Source organism: Acanthaster planci, linkage group LG04 (assembly GCF_054643075.1).
Source record: "Acanthaster planci isolate LZ-2023a linkage group LG04, COTS_SCS, whole genome shotgun sequence".
Lineage (NCBI taxonomy): Eukaryota > Metazoa > Echinodermata > Asteroidea > Valvatida > Acanthasteridae > Acanthaster > Acanthaster planci.
Window position 1 is genome coordinate 3943448 of NC_141780.1, and position 20082 is coordinate 3963529.

The 20082-nt window shown below is 42.1% G+C and overlaps 1 pseudogene across 1 annotated transcript in view; it reads right to left on the minus strand.

The window, feature by feature from the left end:
• The window catches only part of LOC110974143 (uncharacterized), a 40812-nt pseudogene extending 22467 nt beyond the window's left edge, over positions 1-18345 (minus strand). The window contains exons 1-3 of the transcript XR_015424965.1: positions 18139-18345; positions 12371-12508; positions 10026-10289 (exon numbers count right to left, since the gene is read on the minus strand). The product of XR_015424965.1 is annotated as an uncharacterized LOC110974143 (transcript). The remainder of the gene's footprint in view (positions 1-10025; positions 10290-12370; positions 12509-18138) is intronic.
• Positions 18346-20082: the final 1737 nt, after the last annotated feature.

Sequence of the window (20082 nt, forward strand, 5' to 3'; positions counted from 1 at the left end):
AAAGCCATCTTCATGTACATGTAAATGTACGTATGGAAGTCACCAGGTGTATATGTATGTACATGTACATGTACCGTTAATCGCTTAATCCATTTCCAAAAGACTTAAAAGTTCCGAACAACCGTGGCACAGTAATTAAGACACAGCAACTTTTTCCTTTACCACAGAGGACAGAACACATGGGAACAAAGGATGTTTCCCTGTCCTCAGTGGTTGGTCTGGTGTCCCCAGTGGTAAGTGCCTGTGTTTAGTCTATGGGAGAGGGTACTATTGTAGGACCAATATGAAACATGATGTCCTCTCTTGTATGTCCTCAGTCAGAATGTTTCATAATTGCCCATTCGTAATTGTTGACGTGCAACTAGCACTTGGGGGACCGCACGCATCATGCAACAGTGTAGAAACAATAAATAAAAACATCATTTAGACCCAGGAATGTCACCAAAATTTGGATCAAATTACCACTTCAAAAATCTGCCGATAACACAGTCCCAACCTCAGTATGCATGACACAATTCCTTAGGGGATCGAAATGTAATTGTATACTACAACAAGCAAAACAAAAGAAAATAATGTAACTATTTAAAGGGTCCATGAAGACCTCCATGGACAAACTGTGAATTGTTTAAAATATTCACCACTATGCCACTAACACAATAGAGGGATGTAATAATGAAATACAATTCCCTTTGTTCTTGTTAATTTGACGAACCCCTCAAATGAATGTTTTAATCCAAACAAATGATGGTGTTATGGTTGACGTACAAATTGGTCTAAAATTTTGCTTTGGTAGGAAAGTTTTGCAGGCTTATCCAATCTTTACAGGTGTTGCTGCTGCCTCCGGCAACAAATCTGATTGGCATGATCTCTAAAACACCCAAAATTTGACTGAATTTTCCTAATTCGACCGGGGATACGCATTGATGCACTAGCAGCACGCGACTACATGTATGTCTTCTCAAATGTACGTCACAGATATGCAAATTGTCTATATTAATGAGATACCTCTTAGGGAGGGCGGGGCCCTTTTGCCCAAAATTTTGAATTTTTTTCTCCCATTTGTTAATCAAAACAATAAATGTTACATTATGGACACTGTTTAACAACTTAAAATTTCCAATTATAACAAATAAAACGGACCCTTTAACAGAGATACAAAATTGAAACTCCAGAAAATGAAATTTAAAAAATTCATCCCGAAAGTACATCATGCACATAATAAAAAAAAATACCAAACGAACTGAATGATGACCTCGATATACCAGTCATCCACTGTAAGTCTCTTCACAGTTTTTATCCTTTTCTTTCCACGCACACGAAAGGATGCATTACAGTACACCGTTCCATTACGCCTACCAGCCTACTACATGTATGTCCAACAGTACCAATATGTACCAGTAAATTTCAGTCTTTTCCAGGTAACCATTGAAACATTTTTACCCTTATCACTTTTTCATGATATGCACACGTATGCCAACAACAACATAATTAGCTGCACCGTTCTTGTTTATATCAGTACTGTTCCATTTTATGGGCCTCCTCTGTCACTGTGCACCCATCTGAAATATCCACGTATCCGTGAGGTACCTGTACATTGTGCATGCGTTTCACAATGCTGTAGAGCAATTTTTGTCTTCCGTTAGCACAAATGTACTCTGTACAAAATGTCTGTTGATAAAAGCAAGGTGGAGTGAATTACTGAAGAGGAAATGGAAGCATGCAAAGAGATTAACTTACATGTAGATTGGCAAGGGAGTAAGTCAAGAAAATCAATGTTCAAAATGTACCCCTCCTCCCACTGGTACTTGTACCTATCACCATCAGGGCCACTGCAGGGATTCTTTTTTTTGGGGGGGGGAGGGACGAAGCATTGAACAGCTGTGGGTGGGGTACTGATGTCTTGGATCATGATTCAAACACTTGCCTTTGCATATAAGCTGTTTTTTTTTCAGCCAAATTAAGAAATCTGAAATAAGAGTAAAACCCAAGCTCCAAAAAGTGTCACATAAAACTTGCATGCTCATAAACATTAAATGTTTAAGAATTTGCTCAACAGTAAGAAGCAGATGAAATTCAGACAAAGAAAGACAGGAGAAAAGAAACAGAAATGAATTTGAATTTATATTGCCAAGGCTGTGCTTTGTGTTGATTATCAAAGATTGTAATCTGTTGAAGCCAAATGAAACTTTAACCCTTTATTAGTTCTATAACACGGTACCGTACATACTTTATCTGAACTAAACTGAACACTTTTTATGAAACATGGCGGTGTGATTTATGGTGTTGCCAATTTGTTCACAAATGGGGAAAGAAAAGTATCAAGCAAAAACAAAACCATGTCCTAAGTGAAATCCCATCGTTAAAACCATAACTGTCCCTTGATGGCTGTAAATGACCAATTCCTGCTCTGTGGCTCCTGGTGAGGAACTGTGGAATGACTCCTAACAGATCCGAGCATTAGTATCTCCACTACGGGCACATTTTGGGAAAACTCCAAACCCAGAAAAATCACTGGACATCACCAAACTGTGTGCCCATCATAACACAAGGGGCTGAAGTCACAAGTGTTTCTCTGAAGTTCTAGAAAAACCATGAACTTTAGTTTTCCAACAAAGTGACAACATTCTATTTCCTTTTGGAAATTGAACCACTATAAATTCGCAAGCGACACACCTCAGAACTCAACTAACATTTGTCTGCGGTGCACACCGCAGGTTTGATACAGAATCAAAACTAATGTGGCACCTGTAAGTAATGCTGCGGCCAGTAAACAGTATCCGACAAACAAAACAGTTGAACCTAAAGGGTACAGTATTTTGTTTTGGCAGTTGGGCAATCAGGAGGGCATGCTCCACTGCATGAGTTCAAGCAACCGGTTTCCTTCTTGGCTCACTGTTCACCTCTGAACACCACTCCTCCTTAATAAAATTATCAGACCTTGCTAGCGATAAGCTCAGCAGGCAAGGATGCTAAAATGTTTGAAGTCATTTTCCAGATGATTGTATGGAGCAATCATATGTTGTCTTTTTTTTTTTTAAATGTATACCCTGAACTTCAATGTCAAAGCACTCCGAGGCCACAGGGCTTAAGCCTGGAGATCAGTGAGCCGCCTCAGGTAGTACAATATGGTCAATGCCCAACTGGTTAGCAGCCCGTATGGTGTCGAGGCTAGATGGGGAACCCAAGTTTAATTGCAAACTGGGTATTTATGCAGTTTCACAGTGCTGAGGAATCCATTATCAACCCTGAACTAACAGCCTGCCATGAGCCATGCTGGGATTTGACTTCAGCCCTCTCCAAGAGCTTGGCATTGTGTCAGGTTGGGCTACAAGTATACATGTACCTGTACATGATGTCTACGGTGGCCTTAGAAGCTTTTGTGACACCCATGAGCTGTAATAGATCTAGGTACTGATGACGTCCCATTTTGTTTAGAAAAAAGTATGCACTTTCCAATGGAGCCAGCGGAGGACCATGGTCCACTGACCACCACAGGAAAGCATGCATGCAACTAAGGTGCAGCGTCTTCGGTACCGTAATATTCAAAATGGGGGGACCTACATGTAGTTGGTGCTGGCGGCCAAAGTTGAAGATGATGACAAGGTTCGGGAAAATGGACCCAATTGGTTTCACCTGAATCGAGGATGCTGGCACAATGAAAAAGTGTTTAAATCCACCTTGACCAAAGACAATCCCCCTCACCAGCAGAGAACGGACAGGTTGGCGGGCAGTTCATTGACCGTGCTTAAGCACGCGCTGAGCGCACACACGAAGACCCTACACATTTCCACAGAAATTGGACCCGCCCGCTCAGTGCAGCCTGCCCCAAGCACACGTGGAGCTGTGTGCGTGCATGCTGTGAATTTTGCTTATGTTCAGTTTGGATACCCGAGGATCACCGACATTCCCATATATCAGTATATGTGGACAGCACTGTTCAGTGGTCTTGGAAAAGAAGTAGGCTAGAGTCCGTGGTGAGCATGGTAAAAGTTTGGAAGACATTTTCACCATGACATTTCACGTATCAGTTTATGTACATGCATACTGCAGCAATACGACCCACTCATCCTTTCTCCTCGTCACTGGTCCTTCAGTCGGCAGCATGTCTTATTCACCTGTTGCAGAGGTTCAACAGTAAAGAAGACTTTGTGCACTGGGCATGATCCAAAGAGTGTGACAGCGTCTCGCAACCTATGCAAAGATGCCCCTCGGGGCCAACACATGGTGTTCACACCCTTTTAAAGACGTGCATGGCACAGCGTGGGTTCAAGTGATTTCGTCTTGAAATGCACAAAGCCTTTCTGTGGGCATCAGGCACGATGTCATACTGGCAATGAGTTTTAACACAAATGGGTCATGACATCCTATGCAGAAAGGTTGACAGTTCATGTTGGCAAATACATGCACACACTGTACATTATCCCCAACAAGAACCCTCAAGACTGAAGCGTACTTTGTGTCAATCTATCCATCTTTCAAAATAATTGTGTGTGTGTGTGAGTTTGTTTCTGCATTCAATTGGGGACCTTGAACAATAGAGGACAATAAGGTCCCCAATTGGCAGAGGGTCCCCGATTGACAACTATGTACAAAACATATCCCCAACAAGAACCCTCAATACTGAAGCGTACTTTGTGTCAATCTATCCATCTTTCAAAATAATTGTACGTGGGTGAGTTTGTTTCTGCATTCAATAGGGGACCCTGAACAATAGAGGGCAATAAGGTCCCCAATTGACGGAGGGTCCCCGATTGACAACTGTGTACAAAACATATGGGTGGTCTTCTAAAAAAGTACAAACAAAAGAGGAACAACAGGGGGTGCCCAGTTGCAGGCAAAGACACACTTGTGTGTGTGTGGAGGAGGGGGCACATTAATCGTCACGTCAGTGCAACCAAGACGTATCTCGTGTACAAAAAAAACCCATGAAAGTTACGACCTTGCTGCACTGACACAACAATTTATGGGATAAAGCCTTAAGCCCATTGACGCTGATATTAAAACAGATTCAAGTGTTGAGCTTTTTCCCTCATATGATCTAAAGTCTATTATCCAATGCTGTGCCTGGCAAACACCGCAAGGAGTTACCGTCAGTTTATCAGTTAGGAGGATGATCCTATCTGAGAACCGCTCTTATCCACTTCAAGCAGCGCAGGTTCCCATGTTTTACAGTTTAATCTTCAATTCGCTACGATGCTGGGTGATTGACCGCAATAGAGGTACAGAAGAGAAAGGAAAAACACCTCATGTATTTTTGTTTCTCCCGTTTTTCCGGGCCCCAACAGCCTGAGGCGGTCTAACTGACACACTAGCAGTGAAGATGCCTACCGATGATATTAGCTTTCTGTCATTTCTGAAAATAAACAACATTCTCGCGACACACGTCCCCCTCGCCATTTTCCCTGTCTGTATTTATCTGTGTACATTACGATATTAAGTAAAAGCCTTGATCACGTATCGGGGCTCACAGAGACCTTTGTCCACCTTGCTGGTTCCTTCTCCTTTCTTTCCGTTTTCCCCCCTTTCTTTCCTGTATAGATGTGAGCGCCCCGGGGGTGAGAAAGGTACCATGAAAGGATTATGACAATAGTGACAATCAAGTTTGGATGATTGTGTCCACAGTTATGGATCATCCACTCTTCCGTCTTAATTTTTAATTTCCTTCTTGCCGCGGAGACGAGGCCCTTTGGCTCTGTTATAATGACGAGTAGCTATGGAGAAGATGACTTGGAAACGACCATTTTTTTTTTCGGTTGATTAAAGAGGTCTTTACATATGTGTGCGCATGCTGCCTCGTGTAAACACCGAGGGCTTTGTTTAATTTGAATCGCAGCATGCTAGGCTGAATTACAAACAAAACTGCGTGGAAAAGGGGAGAAAATTTTCCAAAGATGGTTTGTGATCAGCCCTATCCAGAATGCGTGGAAAAACAAGTCTGAAGTCAAGTCTGTAGCTTTCAGATGTCCTGTGCGTTGTTCGCTTTTTTCAACTTTGCCTTTGCAGCGCACGCGTACAGCACTCTTTGTGACACTGCTGTCAAGTTGTGTTGCTCAGTTTTTGGACTACAAAGTTGTTGATTTTTTTGTTTGGTTTGGTTTTGGAAAGGACACCGCAGGTCACATACTACTAGCAAACAAGTCCCAGACGGGAAGCTAAACTCATACCTAAAAATAAGAAATGAAGACATATTCCACACCAGATAATATTTTGTTGGATGACAAATTGTAACACCACTGAACCTCTCTTTCTCCTTGCAATTTGTTAAAGAATTGAACTCCCTTGACTACAATCTGATATCCACAGCCTGTCATGGGGCACCTACAGTCACCTGGCAGCCTGTAACCTGCCTGTTGCAAGGAAAAACTCTTCACAACAAGAATGGACTTTAACTTTGTTTGAATACAACGCCTGAATAAGTCTGCATCATCTGATTGGTGGGATGCAATCACATGTCACTGAATAAATTGGTTTTTATACACACTAAGGCCGCAATGAAAAATAATAAAAACTAAAAACCTTGAATTTTCTGATCCACAAGTGTGCACAGAATACAAGTAGAATATCCTTCTCATGATCACACAAAATATGTAAACTTTTAAGTGATGTGGACATTTATTCAAGCCGAGTTTTACTTAGGCCCTGTACAAAACAAAGCATAGATAAATTTCGTATTCATGCAATAGAAAGAATGAAATGATCATTTTGAAATGATTATTTCCAGTATGTTTTACCTAATGGGATGGAAACTTCCATCTACCGGTATCACCTCATAACTTTTATATTCTTACCAAGTAACTCCTAAATGTTCATTTGCACACTGGACTGGTTACATCTCCAAGCAAATTCTGGGAATTGGATGATTGAATTATAAATGGCACCAGAGTTAAAAGTTGTGAGAACAGGCAATGCCTGGCCTAGGTACGGCAGAATTCCCACTTTGACAACTGACCACTGGAAGAATCACTTTACTCTGAATAACACTTTTGCAGTTTTTCCCTCAGACCAAGTCACACACACTTAATAAAGGAAAACAAATAGAAGAGATTAAAAATCTTATATCGACTACTGATGCCGATGCAAAGCTCTCAAGGAACAGGTAGTGCTTTCTGACTCAGTTGAAGTGCCAGATCAACACCTCTGTGGCAGTTGCGAAATGTCAGCCACTGCAACAAAACACTTCTTGGTATTACCGGTACATCTACCGTACCTCGTGTCCATCTGTCAAGGACACAGGATACATGTATCTCTTCAAAAGAGACAGGCCAACAACTTACGTCTTTAAAAAAATGTGATTCGTCAGTTTCATTAACAATAACAACTAAAGAGCCTGAAGGCAAGATAACAGTGTTGAGAATAGCTAAAATAATCTAATAATGACGGCCTAATCTGATGAACTTCAGGAGACTCACAAACTCTTTAAAGTACGAGAAAACCCTACTTAAGCATCACTTCTCTTTCTTTACTTTTTGAATAAATGACTGACAAAACATTTCATATTATTTCACTTGCTACCCTGTAAAATTGAATCACTTTCTGCAATTACTAATGTGCAACGGTACACAAGAAATGTGATACCACATTATGAGATATCTGAGACCGAAAATTGATCCGCCGCTTTGCACTCGGTGACGTTGCGACGGACGGTTATTGTAGATAAAGATACACAGAGCGTGAGAGAGGGACGGAGATGGCGAGAGGGGGGGAGATGAGCTGAGCTGCAGCACTCGCCCGTTATCGTCGACATCGCACGAAAGGGGAGGTGAATGACTTACACAGACATGTTAGAAACAATAATACAAGTAATTCAAAAGGGCTTTTCCCCCTCACTCTGCTTCTCTTGATGTTATTGCTGGTTCTCCCGGGAGCGGGGCATCTCAAGTGAGCCGTTCTACATTGCAAACTCTTGTTTATTAAAACTGCCGAGTTGCAAACCGCATCAACAACAACAATACAGTTCAGCTGGATTCTTTTTCCGTTTACTGACCCACACCCACATGTGCAGTCCTAAGCATGTATGCGTAATATTGCAAGCATGTATGATTTCGGCGTGAGCTTTTGTTACAACACAGGGAAATAATTAAAACAGAAAGAAAGGGAAAGAACCCCCCCGACAAATATAAACACACTAACATCCCCCCCCCAAAAAGACACAAACAAGCAAATAAATGTAGAGCCCTGTGTATTTAATATTCAGACTGTAACTTGCCTAATTGGCATCCAGCACATGAAGCCAAAACGCTGGCTTTTAGCTTGTGTTTAATGCTTTGCCTATAACACAGATTAGTCCGTGCTGTCCTCCGAACACAGCCACATGATAATTTACACAATAAATGTACGTGATGTGATAGCAACAGCAAGTGGATGTGCACAAGACATCGTCCCGGTGGGTTCCTTGGAGACGACAATTAAGACTGATGAGCAATCATTATCCCCGACGACTGCGACAGCTCAAGGCACCCCACCGTCCACCGCCGATAATTATCCCCGACTGATCGGGCTTGAAATACATGTATGTCATCTTCTTTGATAGAATAATCCACACTTGCAGGCCCAAAGCTGCATCACTGGTCCCCCAATCAAGAACAGGGACTGATCTCCCCCCCCACTCAATCAGTGGCTGATTAGACTCAGCATTCCAACATTCTGGGTGTACAATAATTCGATTTACAAACAAACACATCAAAACATGATGCGCCTGGATCCTTATCTCTCAATAGATTCTGGGAGGGGGGGAATGATCCTTGAGTAAACCAGCCGAGTCCCTGAACTGCTAACTGAATGCGAGTCCAAATGCGGCGAGAGTGCATTCACGCCAGACCCATGCATGCGAGTACATGTACATGGTCAATGCCCCCCATGAAAACAACATCACCCATCTACAACACACACAAATCAATACAATCCCCGCACAGGCTGGCTGTTATCTCAACCCTTGCGTATTTACCCAAAATCTAATATTTTCCAAATTATTTGAAACTGGAGTCGAGGTTAATGTGGTGGGGCGAGCGACCGGAGAGGCAGAATTGACTCAGCAGAAACAGAGAGATAGAAAGAGAGAAAGTGGGGGAAGAAAAAAAAGTGCAATTGGTTAAGTGCTTGCTTTGCTTGTCACCTGCCCGGTCAATTAAGGACAGAAGTTCCTCCACTGTGAATCGTGCAAAAACATAAGGGCTCGGGGTTCCAGGGAGCATCAAGTGTTGGAAAAATTTCAATTGGTGATTCTCCCAAACAAGTAGTGTTTACTTACACTGGCATCAATCTGGGGCCAACAGATCTACAGCGGCATGTGGATGCACAGACACGCGAACAAAAAGAAGAACATGCTGGAATTTCTAGCAACTTTGTTGAAAATCTTCATTCTTTCTAATGATAATCAGCTTCATAAGAATGCATGGATTAAAACCTTTCTAAAATTGACAATGCAGTTGCCAGTTTTAAAAGCTACAAATGACCACTAGTAGGACCCTAATAGCATATTTACAATATACATGTATATGCCAATGTACATGTACAGTGTACATGTGCATGTATGCGCATGTACATGTAAACATCCATGTCCATGTACTGTGTAGTAATGTGCTGAAACTTGATGGAACAAGTACACGTATTACAACACCCAAGCAACATCACATGACATAAAAGCAGATAAGATCTGTCAAAATGGGAGGAATATTGCTTCAGTTTCACTTTACTGAGGCATTACTGATTTTCCTGAATGAGATTTGTGCAAACAGTTGGAACATGTGACTAAAAACTTTGCGATAGGCTGGTGCAAGGAAGTCTTGTTTACATGTACATGTATGTACTGGATTTCCAAAACCTTCCCTGTATTCAAATGCACTTTCAAATCCTGACGATGAGTGAAGTACAAGTACTTACCAAGTCAAATGGGATTCAAATCCAGCACTTTGACCATGTCAAATGGGATTTAAATCTAGCACTATGGATCTGTGCGGCAGTGTTCCTCTCAGTTTTATTTTGGCGCGCCAGTTTCAAAGCGTGAGTGACGATGCACATTCACCTACCTGTTGCTGCTGCAGGTAAGACTGCTGCTGCATGAGCAGCTGCAACTGCTGCGGCGTCAGCACCTGCTGCTGCAAGAGCTGCTGCATCTGCTGCTGGGACAGGTGCTGGTGGAGCAGAAACTGCTGCTGTTGTTGCTGCTGTTCAGCTGCCGCCGCAGCTGCCGCGGCTGTCTTTTCCAGGCCGGTGGGGCTGGACCGGCTTGTCGGCTTCTGGGAAGGGTGGAAGTGGGGAACATTTTGGTGATGCGGCGACCGGCTTATCTCCTTTGGGAATCGGGAGGGGGAGGGAGTGGATGGAAGAAATGGCAAAGCAAAAAGATACATCAAAGTGACACGCAGACAACTTCAGACTTCCGAACCCAATTTCAAGCCCCGAGTGAATTTCACTCTCTATGGACGGTCAACTTTCAAGGTAAAATTATATCAGAAGGATGAGGAGGGTAGGAGGATGAAGAAGAGGAGATTGCAGGTGGGATGAAGAAAAACCCAGGAAACATCCAGCAGAGAGGTTGAAACAACAACAATAAATTACACTAAATCTTTTAAAGACTCCTCAAGCAAGTACTGGTTACACGATCTAATTGCTTTCCCAACTGGTTATAAATTTGTGAAACATTACTTGCTTTGTACACGAAGTACTGAAAAGTGGCAAAACCTGACAGATTAAAAGTAAACAATCAAGAATCTTTGGGTCAAAATTCCCGAAATCCGGGGGGAAAAGGTGACAATCTGAACACTTAGTGTCAAGGAAATAGACGTGTACATGTTCGGTAGTTGTATAGATCAATAGAAACCAACTAAAAATTAAAGAAATTCAAGATTTTTAGCTTTTATTATTGAGAATGACTGCAAAAAATGATCTGTTTATAGCTTGAGTCAATACATATAATATAGTAAAACTGTGATCAAAGCAAGGAAGGCAGCAGCACACGGGGGGGGGGGATACATGTACACAATCAAAGAACATCTGCCAAGAAAGATTCTCCACCAGCTAAGCTTCGATTGGCCCAGAGCACTGAACGCTAGTATTTTCATTGCATTCTGGGGAGTGCCTTGTCCAGGCCAAAAAACAAAAACAAACATCTGTTTAGAATGTTGACAAGGGTGGTCAGGTGACTGCGCCGGTGGATAAACAATGCTGGAGCCCCCCATATCGATATGAAAATAAACGACCAACTTCTGCTCTGCCAAATGATCGTAGGAGGGAACGGTTTCAGTCGACTGCCTATTGACTCGTCGCCATTTTTACTAGGGGGAAAAATAGCATTATTGACATGTTTACACTGTACCATGCCATTAAGGGGAAGTCTTGGAAGAGAAACTAAATAATTCTTGCACTGCAGTTCTTCTCTCAAACAATAAAACCTTCAACTTCTCAATAAGGAAATAAAAACAAAAAAACTAAACACTGTAGAATTTTTATTAATTCACAATGGAAATCCCTTAAAGGCTGTTTGTACAACTTCACTATGTCTATTTAAAACTGAAGTGACGGTGAAGTTTGGATTCATAATCTATACATATGTGAGCATTCTCAGCATGTATAATGCATAGTCCTGCCACCATCTGCATGACTTTTTAATCTGTCACAAAATGCTTCACTGGTAAACGGTCTCGCATTTTCCAACATTAATAATTATTCCAAATGCTGGAGACAAGTGCCACAAATGGACGCATAGACCGGTACAAATTATAGGTATTGCGTGCCCTAGAACTTCACAATTTTATAGGCAAGTCAACAGCCTCCCCAGACAGCAATTTTATGCATGTATGTACACTGCATACATGTACTTGTTCAGCAGGCAAATTCACATGTTGCACATTCAATATGTCATTAGAAGTTCGCTGTACCGTATTTACATGTAAAAGTCTTCTTTTTTTTTTTAAACTGAAGATCACATTTTAACAAGTACAGTGCTGCTAACCAGCCAATTCTGAACCAACAGAGCCTCCGTCTATTTCATGGAGACTATTAAGAAGTATGTGCAATGAAAGCGTGATTAACCCCAAAGGGACTAAAGAAAGAGCTTGAATCAGTGATACAACTACAGAAATCTCCATGAGCACATGAACGACAGAAGTATGACCTCAGGGTACATGTACGTGACAGCATACGCTCAATCAGATTCTTGAATCATGTGGTTACATCAAGATGACAGAATGGTCATCACTGAGAGTAATGTGCATGCAACCTTTTTCTACACCAAGAGCAACGCGCAGGAGCGAGTTTGTGCACATTCAAATGAAAATTGATCATGCGTCACAACAGCATTTTTACAAAGTGCTTGAGCCGATGTGTACTCTGACCAGAGCCCGGCTACTCGTGAGCCCAAAAGAGAGCTTACCTCCGACGTGTTGTGCCCATCCTCATCGGCAGACGAGTTCCGTCTCTTGGTGACTGGCGGGCTGGAGCTAGCGAGCGCCGCTTCACTCATCGAGACTGCCCCTTGGTGCACGCCACTTGTCACGCTGGAAAAGTACCTCTGCTGGTGAAAGGGGAGGGTGGTAAGAGAGGGACAGACAAGTGAAATTGGTGATCCCAGTCCACACAGGAATTGCCATGGGTCAACGGTTGTGAACACAAAATAACACCTGGTGATCCAATCAAGACAAAGTTAAAAAAAAACTTGCCACAGGTAACCTTTTCATACTCGTACTTCAACTACATGTAAGTAAACTTAAACTTTTAGAAAACCACATGTGTGTTGAAAGATTAAAAACCTGTCTGGGCAATTTTCTGAATTAAGAGTCAAACTGGGTAAGACCCCTGCTGCCCATACTGCTGGTTACATTAATACATGTACATTGGTTTAATTAAGTGGTTACAATCCTTAATTCAGAAAATGAAAATGTGTACATGTACATGTGTGAGCTTTTGAAAAGAATACCCCCCCTACCCTACGATCTGCTTTGAAATTCGGTTTCCCATACTCTGTGACCATGCCATTTGTGAAAAACACTCTGAAAATGGAAAGCATTCCATTCTCCACAATATCATTCCAGGAACTTGACTCCTGTTCTTGAAGTTGAAAAGAATTAGCAAACACCCACACAATGCCACACGGTCCGAGGACAGTTTATTTTCCTTGAGAGTGAGGCAGAGAGAGAGAGAGAGATGTGCCATATTTTTTTCCTTCTTTCTGAAGTATGAATGTGCATCAACACCACATCGGAACAGCGATTTTTATGTAACGCTCCCCTGAGTGCTCCAGCGTTACGTACGGTGGCCACTGGGCAAAGCCGTCGATTTTCATTGTGCGCGGCACCTCCAGGAGGGAAAAATGCTGCGGGGACGAAGTTTATCGCAGCAAAGGAAATGGAAAATCTATACAAAGTAAACAGGTAGTGGGTAAGATGGGGATACACCGTGTATACGGCTACAGGTGTGTTGGCCTGCTAAATTGATATTTTCGCCCCCGGCCCCTTCTGGCGATGAAAATAATCTTATTTGGGGCTGTGTGCTGGACTCGGCGGATGATTCAACGAGTGCAAGGCAGCCTCATCGGTTGGAGACTACAGGGGGGGACGGGGCAGGGGGAGAGAAACAGGTGAAATATCCTAGGGTTGGGGGAGACAGACAATGCAGGTGGCCTGTTATAGCAAGTTAGATAATCAAGAGAAATAGAATCATCGCAGGAAGGTATTCTCCTTGAATAAAAAAAAAGGAAAGAAAAAAAGAATAACCAGGAGTACGCTACTTAATGACCAAGCCAGAGGCTTTACAAAAGATACATGTGGCTATTACACAAATAACACTGAGCAAACACCATGTGTCATAAACTGATCAATGGAAGTACATGTACGGATCAAGAACATGCATTAAACGCTTTTATAAAAACATATTTAACAATTTCATCACAGTCACAAACGACATTCCAAACCAAATGAAAAATGTAGCCTGTTTATTATACATGTGCCAATGGAGTATTTTTGCATGGCTGCCATCTTGCAGGCCAGTGCTTTTGTTCCACGGCATATGCACAAAGGAGGTTTCAACTGTGGAACAAAACAACGACTAATACATGTACCATGCAAAATGGCTACCACACAATGCCTCTAGATCAGAGCAGAATAAATCTACATGTATTTTCCACATGGACAATGTAGCAAAATCCCTTCCCAATTAGAAACAGGTTTTAAGACAATCAGATGTCAAGGCAACTAGCTGCAGTGCACAATTCCATCACTTGCAGGTGACTAGGGGCCAATTTTGTGATAATGGACTCAAAACAGCTCAAAAGTTGAGCTTTGTCAAAAAAAAGTACTGTAACCTAAAGTGCATTTCATAGCGTAAATATGCTGATTCAAATTACATTTTTAAAAAACTAATTCAGCAACTGTTAGTTTGGAAGTTGAAGCTAGTACTGCCTTTCGACACTCAACAGTAAAATAGCAGAAGATTAAAATGGGTCCAGTTATGGGCACTGAATTCAAAACCCAAAATGTACCTGGAGCTGGGTTGTGACAACAAGACCTGCCACATTTTTTTTTTCATTTATTTGCTGCCAGTTGCTATATTGTGTGACCTGTAGCATTCAAGTTCTGAGTACCAACAAGTTAAACGGTCAAAAAGGTATTATATCACAAGGCATCTCATGCTGATTTGATCACCTCTCTCTGTGGGTTTTTTATAAATTATAAGGTCTATTTTGGGGGAACTACTAATTATCCAATACGTGAGTGGCAATTCAACTCTTTGACTGCAGACAACGTACTCAACTCGTTGCAAGTAGTATACAGAAGAAACTTACTTGACCACAGAAATGTTTACAGAAGAAGGCCGTGTCCGAAATGGGCTTCCAGAGCTATGGCTAGGTCTATTGTCTGCGTGTCTCCACCTAATTCCAATGGAGCGAAGACCTAGACCTAGCTCTAGACAAGAGATTCGGATGCAGCCGAAATCAGGCACAATGACTTGTCAGTGCTGGTTTGGAATATTACAAGTTGAAAGGTCTTTCATAACAAGATCTTTCACCTGCTTGAACAAAAAAAAGTCCTTACCACAAAAATTAGGCTGCCTGCATGTACATAATCACTCTCAGATACACACTCTGTGTAACTTTGATGCACAAAGTACACATATTCCTTAACTTCACTTTGTCACACAAGCAACAGAGAAATACATGAACGGAAACCGATCAAAGCAAGTGGCTCAATACTTAACACTGTAAAATGTAACGTATGCATACCAAAGAAACGAGGAGGGGGCGAAGCAGTAAGTGGGTAAAGTGAAGGGTACAGGAAGGGAGGAAGTTATTACAGAAGGGATAATGGATGAGAAAAGTCTCTCTTTTTTTTTTCCCTGAGCGTTAGGGATGGTGGATAGTGGGAAGAGAGGAAGGGTTGCATTTAGAATAGGCAGCTTTAAATTAAGCAAAGTCCTTCTTGTCTAGTGGGATTCTAACAGGGCTTGATATGGTTCTGTGGGACCTGCTGGCAGGAAATTCACTTACATGGAAAGTGTATACATGTGAGAGTGTGCAGGGAGCTCAATGAAAACTCATTTCTGAGTGATCATAACCCATCGAGTTACCATCCCAATTCTGGACAGTATCTTTCAGACCGACTCTCCTCCCCATTTGACCAGCACTTTAAAGGTTTTCCTGTTCCTAATGGAACTGTTACCGGAATGTACCTATATCTTTCAACGAGCGTGTTCTTTTAAAATCAAAACACTCTATGCGACTAGCTATTCAGGCTTCTGAAAAGGTCACTGATCTCCTTTGTGCATTGTAACGGCCCTAACGGGGTTGCGCCCTGATCAAAATGTATGTCTTTGTTTACCTGTGAGTCATTGTTTCAAATCTTCCGAAAAGGAAGTCAGGACAATGAAGACTTTCTTTACTTGATCTCATTCAAGATAATCAAGGCGCATTACCAGCATTTTCTTGACATGTTGAACAATAGCACTCTGTCCCATCCAACCCACTATCACAATCCTGATTTGCTTCCGAATCATTTCTTTTTCTTCAGAATCTCAAGTTTGCTTTAAAAACCTCCATCTTCTTGCAATCTGGTATTCTGCAACCCCCCCCTTTCTGGTTTAGCATATACCTGTACTGCAAACGGTGGATGAAAAAGCGAACCCTAATTTATTTAAATCCTAACAATTTGTTCTGCTTATCACAAATTAGAAACCTTCACTGACTTCTGAATGCATTCTGTGGACTTGCCACCATCCAAACTCAAATCCTATTCAAAGAATGTTTATTTTCTTTTTGAAGTATGTGATGCAATCTGGACCACATTTTCGCAATGTAGTTAATAGTCTTGATTCAAGGAGTCTGTGATGTTTGGAAACACAAAAGCCCCCAAGAGGCACCGCCACTAGGGGATCAGTGTTTCTAAAACTACCACCTTCAGACAGAATGACAAGCACTGACTATTTCCTTGAGACTGTAAGCAGATTAGCAATGTGCACTAACAAGGCAGCAGCGTTTACATTTGATTATAGAGTTGGTGATAAAATAATGAATACCATTCTTTATTAGGTATCTACTGCATGTACCAGCAGCTCAAAACCATGAAATACAGGTATGATGAAAGTTGACAACATTCCAAACTAAAATTAGGAATACGATTTTTGGAAATAATTACATACAGAAGTTCTACATGGTTGGTTCAATCATTCATGAGTCCCTTTAATATTGAAAAAACACAGTGACAATACATGTATTACACATGCATATCTGAATTATACGACATTCTTTCATGATTAGTTTGTAAAATTCGCATTTGGGGGAAATTTTAACACCTGCTTGTAAAACAACTAAAAAACCCCAAAAACCCTAAACCCCAAACATATTAAGTGTACCTGTAACAGTGGGTTACTGGCAGTATACAGTACACTGTCCCCCCAAATTATGCACTTTAACCAAGGACAGCATGTTTGGAGAGACACCTTTAATTACAACCAAAGTAGAGCAGCAAAACGGTAAAAGCCCCAGAGAAATGAACACCCAGGCAGAGAGTGGAGTAGCTTCCCACGACATGGCTAACAAAACGGAACTGGCACAGACAATTTACATGCAAGACAGTCCCAGCTTTCCATATGGGACTAAACACAAACAACCCCCGAGCTGGCAAATAAAAACAAAGCCAGGTGCCAAAGGAACTGATCATAAACAAGATTGTCATGACAACAGTCATAAATATGGGCCTGGGATTGTAATCGTGCATGCCAAGATAGCTGTACGTGTAACAGTGAGTGTGTGTGTGTGTGTTTAGGGGCGCAGTGGTACACATTCATGAATCAGCAATGAAGCCCATTTATACATGCTTTGTTATATTATGTTTCAAAGTTGTGCCAAAAGAGAACAATTTCTGTCCACGCCACCTTCAGCCAGTAATGAAGCTCTGTCAATGGGATAATTCATTTGTTGAAGAGTGGTACTGAAGTAAAGTGCACACTTTTTTGTCCGATCACAAAATGGTCTTTATGACGATCAATACTGATGGTTACCCTCTTTCCTCCCCCCCCCAAAAAAAGAAAATCTGCTTAATGAAATATTCATTGAGCAAAGTCTGGTACTTTGATTTCAAGAAATGAAAAATAAGTACAACATTACCCATTGGATGAGGCACCGGCAAAAATTCCAGTGGTACATGTTGCACTCAAATACAATGTACACATAAAAAAAAATCCAAACTAATGTGTACAACAGGGTGTTTATTGTAACAACCCCTTTGGCAGCGAGGCCACAAGGATGTACACATAAAGCAGACTGCCAGAGACAACTCCCTCCTTCCTTAAAACACCATGAGGGAGTATTTACTTGAACTCTGGTTGAAACCAATAAAGGTCAAATGAGGTCAGCAAGTGGAGACAATTAGAAGACAAAAGATAGGCAGTGTTTCAGGCAACCCTGCCAATGCATGTCACCCACGGTGCCACTTTTATCGGACCAGTGCATAGCTGAGCTGACCAAGGTGGTGCAACGTGGGTACACTCCCACACGCCAGTGATCCTTATTGATAGCATGCCTTCTACATTTACTGCCACTACAATGGAGAGAATCAACGATGGATTTCCTATCTCCGATCGACCACATGCATTGGGGGGCCGAGTGGTGGGGGGAGGGGAAGAGCCCTCCCGTTTTTGTAAAAACCTTACCTGATAGCAGTTGGACTCCACAAAATAGTCGGAGTGGACGGCCACGGGCACACGGGGATAATACCATTCTCCCATCATCGCAACCGAGAGAGCAGGGGAAACAAAAAAAAAAAAAACACTGTCCCCGAGCCCGATTAATTATACAGCTGTCATCCCTATCTGCTGGCGCACTTGTGACTGGACAGTGGGATCCTTGCGTGTGTACATAAACACAAGTACAGCCTGGCCAGCCGTATGCCAGCCTTTTATATGCCTGGGCAAGGAGCTACTTTACAACCTGAACCGCATGCAGTTACAGCATCCAAACTTTGGCAAATCACATGCACACAGAGACAATTGGAAAAGAGAGACTGTTACAAGTAATGTCGCTTTTCTTCTCTCTCTCTTCTTCCTTTCCTTGTTTTTTTTTTTTTTTTGTTCAGCGATCAATCACCAGCACTTAGTTTGATGAGATAAAGCATACTTATTCCTGGAGGAATACGATTGCATGATACGGAGGTGGTTGATTTGATTGGGATTTTCTTGCCATCAGGGCACTTGTCACTTGTTTTCAAAGACAGGCCTGTCCTGCAATCAAGCGTGAAGATGGACAATAAGTGGCTAACAATAGATGACATTAGCCATTACGCGACATGCCTTTTCTTGCTTCTTTTTTTTCTCTGTCTTCTTTTTCTTCATTTGCAGCCCGCTGTCACCAGCACGGAGGAAACCTTTACGGGATACCAAAAGGAGGGATGAAAAATGACCACAAAAAAGGCAAACCTACCATCTGCATCTCCGTTGAGACCAACAAACTGAATTATCTGGTTATTATCTCACCTCTTCCACGGCCCAAACTGACAGAAGGTTCTCAACTTGGGTGTAATTGCTGCAGAACAGCTTTTCATATTTGCAAAGATGAGCACGTTCGTTGACCACGCTCGTCACTTGAGGTGTCCAGGCGATGAACTTGATTAAATTTTATCGTGAGAGCTGCTCTCTGCTGTCTCTCCTTCTCTCTCTCTGCAGAGCTAAGGAACTTGGGGTAATTATCGGCTGTTTGGGGAGCTGGGGGGGGGCAGGCCCCCACAGAGGTTAAGATAGTGTGAGCATCCTGACTAGAGCTCCAATGAGGAGATGATGAGAAGATCGTGGGGAGGAAGTATGTTCCAAGGAAAACAGGTGGTAAAAACAGGAAACCTTAGATTATGATGCAAAATTAGGCAACAGAAGACGCCTGGCAATAGGATGCATTGTAACTGACAAACATTCACGCCGCGGGCTTGTTTTCTTTCTCCAGCATTGCCTTGTCAGCCCCTGGAAGAGGTCGCAGGAACAATCTTTGACAGCCAATGCTACAAACACTCCTTGTTTGGGGGGGGTGTTATTTTCGTCCTGGGATGCCTTCAGAATGCAAATAGGAACAGGATCGTCTTGAAAGACTGGTGCTTCCACACACTATTTTTGGGGGGAAACCGAAGATGTCAAAGAAAATATTTGTACACAATTTGGCCTTGTCTCTGAGCCCGATCTGATGACAGGTTTTTTTTTCACAGAGTCATTGCCTGCCTTGGAGCAGGAGGCACAATGTACAAGGAGGCCGCAAGTTGAAGCAACACAAAAACACCTCCTCCTCCTGCACCAACACCAAGAGATATTAATTTCAGTTTTACATGGCCTAACTCTGACTTCCTGACGGTCTGAATGAAAACAGATTGACAATGAAGTAAGGATATGAATTCCTTCGAGGGTCGGAAAAAAGCACTTTGCATGTAAAAAGAAGCAGTTTCCTGGGCTGTAAAGTGATTTATGCGTGTGCGAGCGAACTGATCAACTTCAAGATGTAAACATTTTCCAGCTTACAAAACTCAGCTGATTTCACTTAAACTAACCGTGGGCCTGAACAGGAGCATAAGTCAAATTAAATGTGCAATTGTACAATTCTACTACTTAAGAAGAGCCTCG